Genomic DNA, 8904 nt, shown 5'->3' with positions numbered 1-8904 from the left:
GCAGGAGTTCAGTGCCAGCAGATGTTCGAAATCGGATGGGCTGAGGGAGCTCCATAGGGAAATGAGGTTTGGAAGGGAAATGCATAGGAGAACGGCAGGAACCCAGAGGGAATTGCTGCCAGGTTAGGAAAGGCAGCAGGTTGTGCTGACAGGCTCCTCTTAAGCTGCTTTTCTCCCTTTCTGTCAGTCTGATTTGTTTATTTTGCTCCTCAAATTTTCAAGTTATTCTGGTGTGAGGTTTAAAACAGAGAAAAAGGATAAGCTTGTAGCAGACCCATGTGCTTGACCCTCAGCTCAGGATTTACACAGCTAAAAGTTGTTGCACTTATGCATCTATCACTTCACAGATATTTCATTATTTGTGAATAGATATCCTCTAAATAATCTGGAAAACACCAGTGAACCCGTAACCCTGGCAAAACATCAGCTAAAGAAACAAACCAGACAGACCCTTCAGGAATCCCTGAGAGTGTAAGGCAGTGTAAATGGCAGCTGCATACCAGCCTGCAGCCACTCTATACAACAGTAAGACCAAAAGGAAAGGAATTTGTTTCCGAAACCTCAAGACTGGTGCAATGTATATTTACGGAGGGGAAATGTATCTCCTTGCCTTTGTTTCACTGACAAACAAGCAGACTACAAGGTAGATGTTCATTCTCACGCGTTGGATGTCAGTTATCATTAGAGGGACTGGGAACCTCCTCTACTTAGAGGTTTTCCTTCTATCAAACTCCATCTGGTTTTACATGACAATAAGTTGACTAGCCGATTTCTTATGCTTGAATCAGGCAGATCTAAGTGAAGAGAGCTGTGGAATCCAAAGAGCTTGGAAGAACAAACCAGGTAGCAATATTTATTTTTTTATTGTTTTCAAATGCAAATTTATAACCTTTATTATAAGCTAAAATTCACCATCTGGAAGTATTTATCCCTCTATCTATAAGACATTCATTTCATAGCTCAGTTGTTACAAGAATATTATGGCAACTTCAAACTTCACCTTTAAACACTTCAGGTTAAGAGAGACAGAAATACGTGTTTTTTCTTTCTTTCTTCTGAGCTCATCTTTATTCTTGGGCCTCAAAATGGAATAAATTCTAGGTACTTGGTACAGTTTGGATCTCACAATCATGTCATTTTATGAGACTGGTTGTTAAGTACATTTTACAATTTTAGGAAGCTGAGACAAGAGAGGTCATTTAAAATGACATGACAACTAGTGGGAAAAAATAAAACAAAATTGTTGCTTTAATTTAAAAAAGAAAAAAAAAACATTTAGTGTGATAGTGATCCCATTTTAATAAGATGGGTAATGTGGATTTTGTTTCCCTGCTGTGACGAATCTGTGGGCAGATACGCTTGTCCCAGACAATGTGGATTATACTCAGATTCTTCCTGAAGATCAAAAACAGTGAGAAAGGTCTAGGATCAAAACAAGTTATGCTATTCAGACCCCCCAAATTTCCACATTCTTAAAAGCAAGGGTGAAGTTAACAATGCTCTTGAGTTCTTTTAATTTGCAGGGTAGATATAACCCAGGCAGATATTAATTCTCACAACCCTACAGGGAAATCATGATCACCTACATCTTTCATGAGGAGTTTCTCTAATGAATTAGTCACAAACATATTTTTATTCCTCATCAGTCCCTATCTCTTGTACCCATTACATGAATCTCAGATTCTATCCCTTTTGTGTTTTTAAATGAGTGTTCAGATGGTTATTCACGTTCTGGAAGCGATACCAGTAACAAATGATCCAACTTCACTGTGTCCCAATTGAAATCCAAACTCCGTTGAATTTTGTTGAGTCTAAAGATAAGGTATCTTTTTTGTGGTTTTCATTCTGGAACAAAACTAAAACCAAGGGTGCTGTTCTATCAAAATAAAAATACTGGTCAAGAATAAGGTTATTCTTGGGGATAAGATAATGAAGAGGTCTGACTTTTTCATAAATTCTTTAAACACCTTGAAAAAGGCAACAGAGTGTCCAAGTCTTGGTCTTCCATTGCTAAAGAAAGGTGTTACTTTATTTCTCCGATTCTTAACCTTTCTTGCCTATTTTGAATATAAATCATCAAGAAGTGGGAACTGCCTCATGGAATCAAATACATCAAATGCAATACCTCCCCTCTGGCAGTGACTAAGAGCGGATCTTCTAAAACAGTAAAAGATACTCCAGGGAAAGAAACAGTAGCATAATCTACCCTTATGAAATATTCACTCTTAATCCCTAGAAATTAGAGATTGAACTAAACCATGAAGCATGAAGTTTTCTATCCGGAAAAATTTATTTTAGGTATTATAAGCCACTCTGGTTATTTGTACCCATACCAAATCCTCTTCTAAATGCTGCTAAATAATGTGGGAATGCATTCTTCTGGATTATTCTTAATGTCTGTTTGAATTATGTCTATTCTATGCTGTGTATATATAACTGTGGCTAGGACTTTCGGTTATTGACATAAAGATAAATGGTGGTAGGGAAGCAAATGGTCAAGTGATGGAGAAAAGAGAGTTCCTGCATATACTTTCAAACTTCCTTTCCTTCGTGTGCTGGCAAGTATTTAGCCATGAAAGAAAATGTTGAGTTGTGCATTTTGTGGTGGACTTTTTTACTAAACTATATCAAATAAATGAGTCGGCTCTTTTGTATCCTCTTTCTAATTTGAGATGACTCCGAGGCAGCTTTGCTTTCAGAAAATCAGGAACTTTGGGGATTCTTTTCCTCTAGCTTTGATTTTTTTTTTTGTTTGCTTATAAAACAGGCTGGGTGAAGCATACCACACCACTATCTCCTTGTGTGACCTTTTTCTGTTTTCATCTGGTCTGAGCAAGCACCTAGGGTAGGTGCCAGGACCCCTAATTACTCACCCTGCATTTGGGATTGTGACTTGGGTATCTTTCTGGGTACAAACCCCAGGTGAGAAGAGCAGGTCTAACCTTTTTTCTCCCTCAGTAAGCAGATCGAAGCCTTGTTCCCTTTCAAGAATTGAGCCCCTTCAACCAGCTTCTTAAGTGCCTAAATTCTGCTGGGTTTTTTTGCCTCCTGCCCACTGAAGGATCCAGAAGCAGGTTCACCTGCTAGTGAATACAACTTGCATCAGGGCTGTAACCCCATGCACAACACAGGGAGAGGGGCTGTGCTCCCTGCTGCCACACACTGAGATGAGGAAAAGAAATTTCAATCTACAGCATAAGGCTTAGAAAATGAATTGCTCTGCACCATGCCAGATAATTTAAAGGGTATTAAATGAAATCCTTTTAACAGGAAATGCTTGCATCCAAGAAAAGGGCAGCAAAGTAAAGCTGCTGGACTGAGGAAATTTCCAGCCTGCTTACTAGTACCACAGGTCAAAGATAAACTTAAAGGGATTCGCCACTGAGAGAAGGGGGATGATTTCTTACACCCTTCTGCTATTGAGCATTCATTCAGGTCTGTTTCTCACTACACTATCTGGAAAAGGACTGTCTGAAAGGGCAGTGGCAGCCTGAATGTCAGCACCACTCAGTCAGCTTCAGGTGTTCCCCCCACTCCCCCTGGCCATGAGTCCCACTGCAGACTGGGAAATGGGTCTTGCTCTGCTCATCATTGAAGGGGGTGCCACTATCAAGGGAGACATGATTTAAAAAACAAGTCTGTCAGAGCACATTGCTTCAAGCCAAAGGCTGCAAAGAATGGAGAGGAGGGGGAATTGCCCTGGGAAGGATAGCTGGTGGAATTACATGGTTATATTGGATTAATCTGCTTTGTGAAATGAGAGGATGTTTTGAAATATTAAAAAAGACAGGGGAAAAGAGAGGAGAAGTAATGATATATTACCGAATTACAGAATTTGCAGATCAAGAGCAGGATACTCAGGAGTATGTCCAATTGGGTCTTTACCTAGCCTGACAACAGTGCAATCTCTGCTATGGTATCTGAGGAGACTTTAAACTGGCCGTGCTGGGGTGTTGAGTGAATAACCTGGCTCTTAATCTTCTGGGTGTTGGTTGACTCATCCATGCTTACATGGACCTCAGTAACTGCTGTGTAGAAACATCCTGAAGGACCTTCAGTCTGTTTTAGATAGGCCAGGGCTATTGTAGGGCTTTGTAAGGTTACAGGCAAAGTAGACGCAAAAATTAAAAACCATTCCAGAATGACATTTCAAAAATGGCCTTTTAGATTTGGCATGGTGTATTGCAGAATATGACAATTCTTACGGATTCTTCAAAATGCTACACATAATCACTATTATAAAAACTGATTTTTGTTTTACCTCTATAAATGTTATAATCCACAGTCTAGATGTGTGAAGGAAGAGCAGTATTGAAAATAAGCTATTGAAATATTTTACATTTCCTTAATGTCAGTTTTAATGAAACTGACATCCTTCTGTAACATGTGAAGATTTGAATAGAGATGCTTCTGTTTAAAAGTGGTCAGCAAACTGTAGCTCTATTTTAGTTCTAAGTGACAAAAATCTCCCTCAAAGGACAGGGTTACCTTTCTATTAAAATCTTAAAATCCCACCTTATGTTATTTGGTCAGATTAAATTAACTCATATTTCATTTGGAATTCTTCCTGAATGAAAGGTGCAAGATCTAAGTACAGCTTTGATTTTTGAAAAGAGTTATCAAAAACATAAATACAGATAGGTGCAGCAGGTCTCCCTCCCATCAGAAAAAGAAATAGTTTAGTGAATATCTTTGCCATGCGAATTAAAAGAAAGATATATGTAAAACTGCTTTTGGTATACAAACTCTATAAATTCAAAAGGAAATTCTTAAAGATCTGAGCAGCCTTCACACTTACTGACTTCAGTAAAAATCGAAAATACCCAGGGAAAACACCATCATGCATTCAAATACACTGTTTTAAAACTCTTTCAGATTATATTCTGAGCACAGCTCAGGACATTTTATGTGAGTTGTGGACCTGGGACTGTGCTACTAGTATGCTACTCCCAGGGGCTGGCTAGTAGAGCTAAACCACATCATGCAAAGAGACCCTGGGTTATCTCCAGTGTTCATTTTTCAGGGGAAAAGAGCTATAAAGCCTCTATCCTGACATCTTTCCAATCTTTTTTTTTTTGCAGCTATTCTTGGAGTATCACATTCATAGTTGTAGAATTCAGCAATATTAGACTAATGCCTGTGTAAAGGGTACAAGACACCACATCTTTTAACTTACTTTATTGCAAGCTCTCTGTGCAGTTTACATGCAACACAAGAGGTTAAAGATTCTTAGAGAAAATATCTTTGTCATCTAGCTTCTTTGCTAAGAGATAAGGTTACTAAGACAAATATGACAACACCAGCCACACAACATTAAGGATATGATTCTCAATAGCCTTAGCAAATTTAAGCAAATCCTTTTCAGCAGTCTGACACCATAAATGAAGTGTTTGAGATGGTATCTCCAGCATTTGAAAGAACAGCCCTGACACATACTTTGTTAGGGAAGATGACATTTCTGTTAAAGTTCAGCAAGTCACAGAATCCTCTTAACATATGGCCAAATATTACAATATTCTCTTCTGAAAAAGGTGAGTGTGTTTGCAGATCTCATAAGTTTCAAAGTCAGAACCAAAACTTATTGCACCTGCTTCACTTTGCATTTTCAGCAAAGTAAACAAAGATGAGGAGAAGAATAATGATAATAATAAATCCCACACATGCTTTGAAGACATAGAGAAGACAAGAAAGCAATGTAAATTTTGCTATTACACAGATATTCTAGTACTGAAATTGCTGAGGTAGAAGTTGAAGAATATTTTGTATGATATTATCACTTTTCTGGTTTGATCACAAGCAAGCCTCAAACCTAGACATGGGATTTTAGCCATAGTGTGAGATTCAGCAGCCAATTTTGTCCATAGCTTAGATTACCTCTGAGTGTCTTGAGGTTTGGAAGCCCAAATAAATGTCTGAAAATTTAGAACATATGGAGTAGAAACTAGGCTACAGATCATGCCACAATAGAGCCTCCTGAAAGGTTGCAGTATTACTGGTTTGTGGCTGGATTGGAATTGATCCTCAGATCCTCAGATTGATCCTCACAGGACTAGATTAAACCAGAATGTAGAAGAATGAAAACTTTTTTATGTAAACATGTAAAATGATTTAGATTTTCTTTAGTTCAAGGTCTGGGTACAGGATCTGGTCAGTTCTTATTTATTGAAAGCAATTTACTTAGTGCTATTTTTTATTTTGTTCTTCATCTATCTAACAACATAAAAAAAATTTCTGTAGGAAATAAAAAGAAGCATGAAAGTGTACCATAAACAGTACGTATTTACGTAGGGTTTGAAAATGACATAGCTTGAAGAGGAAGATGCTCCATTTATACTATCCACTAGCAGTTCATGCAAACTGGTTGCATATCTGCACATCCTAAACCATGAGGATAAGGACTGATCTTCACAATTGTTTAAAAAGGTTTACAACCACTTTCACTGAAATAAATGTACTGGAAAAAACAGAATCGGGAAATGGTGCAAAGGCTATAACATTTGCATAAAGAAACCATTATGAAGGTGTGCCAACAAAACAACTGTTTGATGTTGCATTACAAATATATCTTCCCCTCTACCCCCCCCCTTTTTTTTTTCTTGTTTTAAGATTCATTTTTTCCAGATCTTTTGCATTTAAAGAACAAAATACAGGAAATATTTACTGAGATGCAAAGTGGAAAATTTCAAAGAAATACTAGAAAACTAAACAAGATTAGATGTGAGTTTAAGATATGGCTGGCTTCTTTATTGGGATTTAAATTTGTTCTTTGCCATCTCGGCTGTACTACCGGAACTGCTTCTCGCAAAGTCTTCATTTCAGGTACCAGAGGTAACCTGGAAATACAGAACAACATAAATGTTAGAAAAAAGCACCCAGAAATTAAAAATTTCTGATGTCTTCGGATTAATAGAAAAGGGTTGGCATCTTTTATGGTGACATTAAGCCAAAGTGTCTATCAGGACACAACATTTCAAGGACTGCCCTCATAATCCAGTAATGGAGCCGAAAGCTCCATTGCACAAATGCTTGACAAATACTTGTTATTTTCTGGAGAACTCAAAGCTGTGTCTCATCCTGAGCCCTTGGAATATTCCAGCAAAGTTTTTCAAGTGGATGCTGTCAGCACTAACCAAGAAGGCACCTGGCATTTTTGTCTCTGTTCTATTTCTCAGTACTGCTCTCAGTGAGGTTTGGAAGCCCAAATAAATGTCTGAAAATTTAGAACATATGGAGTAAAAACTAGGCTAGAGATCATGCCCATTGGAAAGTCTGAGGCTGGATCCTGGACAAGGCAGAAAGGTGAGCCAGAAAGGTGAAGAGCCTTCAGCCTTCAGCCAGGGCGGGTGCACTCACCCACAGACCATCCTTCAACAAGAAGGTAAAGTTTCAGCATTCAAGGGAAAAAAAATGCTGCCTGTAACTTACTTGGAGTAACAACTAACTGTCTGCAAACATGTGAAACAGAATGATAACATCTTTTGATCAGCACACCACAAAGCATAAAATACCTTGTACTCTCTGTAATTTATTACCTTTGGATTTTTTTTGGAAACAAGCATTATGTGAAAGATCCTAGACTGGCAGCTCTTCAAAGAGAGCTCTCAGCACTGTAGTCATAGCTCACCCCCTCATTTCCCCTCCCAGGCCCTGATGCCAGTCATCCCAGTGTCCTTCTGATACAACTCCTCACAGGGAAGGGGCAAGAAGGGAAATTAACACAGCCTCAGCACAAGCTCTGATGATGTTTCTGGTGAGTCTGTGACTTGTTCCTTGGGTAACCAAAGAATGTAATCCAAAACACATGGGCTTACCATTTTAAAGTTCTTCACAGCACATGACACCTCTGAGGGTTTTTAAACAAAATTTTAACTGCCCCTGACTCTTCAAATTGTTTTTATAAGTTCAGGTATTGAACAATCTTCACAAGTTCAGAGCCATGGTTAGGAGGGCTCTGGAGGGCCAGCAGTTAAAAGCTGGAATCACACTTGCGCTCTGGGGAATCTTGGGGAACAAATGAGACTATCAACTGGTTCTGATTCTTCAGCATCTGGGATGGACAGTTTGAATGGAATAATGATGCAGCCACAGAGAATTGCTGAAGCACAAAGGGAATGCAAATGCAGGATATGTTTGGGGGAGGGGTCAGTGCATGAGGTATTCAGCTTCTTTTAATCAGCATTTGGCTTCAATTCCAAATAGCATTTTGCTTCCATACTAATCTCCTGATGGTGGTGCCTAAACATATTTTATGTGAGATTCAGTGAAGTTAACTGTGTGTTCTGGTGGCTTTGATTTTAACCTCTTTCTTCTCTCAAAGATCTGTGAGACATTCTTGGCAAAGGCTATCTGGCTAGTCTACTATGAGCAGCACTAATGGCTCTCAAGTTCTCTATTGCAAATGGACTATAATCCTAAAGATGGTGATGTCACGAAAATCTTTCTCTCGACTTCCTAGTTCTTTGGACTAAGTCCATAGTACAATCCCTTCCTCCAGTTCTCAGTTGCTATTTCAGACTAACACACACAAGAAGTTTAACTTCCTCCATTAGCTTTGTACATACAGACGAATGTGAGCAAGAAAATTGAGTAAAAATGGAAATATTACTTCCAAGAACCAGTCAAAAAAAGGTCTTAAGAGCATGTTCTCTGCTTACAGAAGTGTGATTAGCATGGGGTGACTCCAGCACTGAGTTTTATGGCACCTTAAGCTGAAGGCGATTATCAATGATAAGGTAAAGAAGGCCAACTTAATAGGCCAAAGTCAGAGGAAACTCCCCGTGAGCTCAGAGTTTCCCTTGAGAAAGGGAGGTAAGGTTTGGCTCATAAACTATGCATGTAGATTTAACAAAAAAGGGATTTGTCTTTTCATGTTGGAGGAAAAATAAATTTGTTCTCTTATGAAGA

General features: G+C 38.6%; 1 long non-coding RNA gene across 1 annotated transcript; it reads left to right on the top strand.

Moving 5' to 3' along the window:
• The first annotated feature begins 2765 nt into the window (after window positions 1-2765).
• On the top strand, window positions 2766-7140 carry LOC133209644 (uncharacterized). The gene is made up of 4 exons (XR_009724711.1): window positions 2766-2845; window positions 5082-5148; window positions 6289-6521; window positions 6820-7140. It is a non-coding gene; the product is annotated as an uncharacterized LOC133209644 (long non-coding RNA).
• Window positions 7141-8904: the final 1764 nt, after the last annotated feature.

The sequence above is a fragment of the Neopsephotus bourkii genome, unplaced genomic scaffold (assembly GCF_033783945.1).
Source record: "Neopsephotus bourkii isolate Nb327-2 ecotype Australia unplaced genomic scaffold, CSIRO-AGI_Nbou_v1 NB_53, whole genome shotgun sequence".
Lineage (NCBI taxonomy): Eukaryota > Metazoa > Chordata > Aves > Psittaciformes > Psittacidae > Neopsephotus > Neopsephotus bourkii.
The sequence above is the reverse complement of the archived record's forward strand: the minus strand, read 5'-3'. Positions and strand labels throughout refer to the sequence as shown.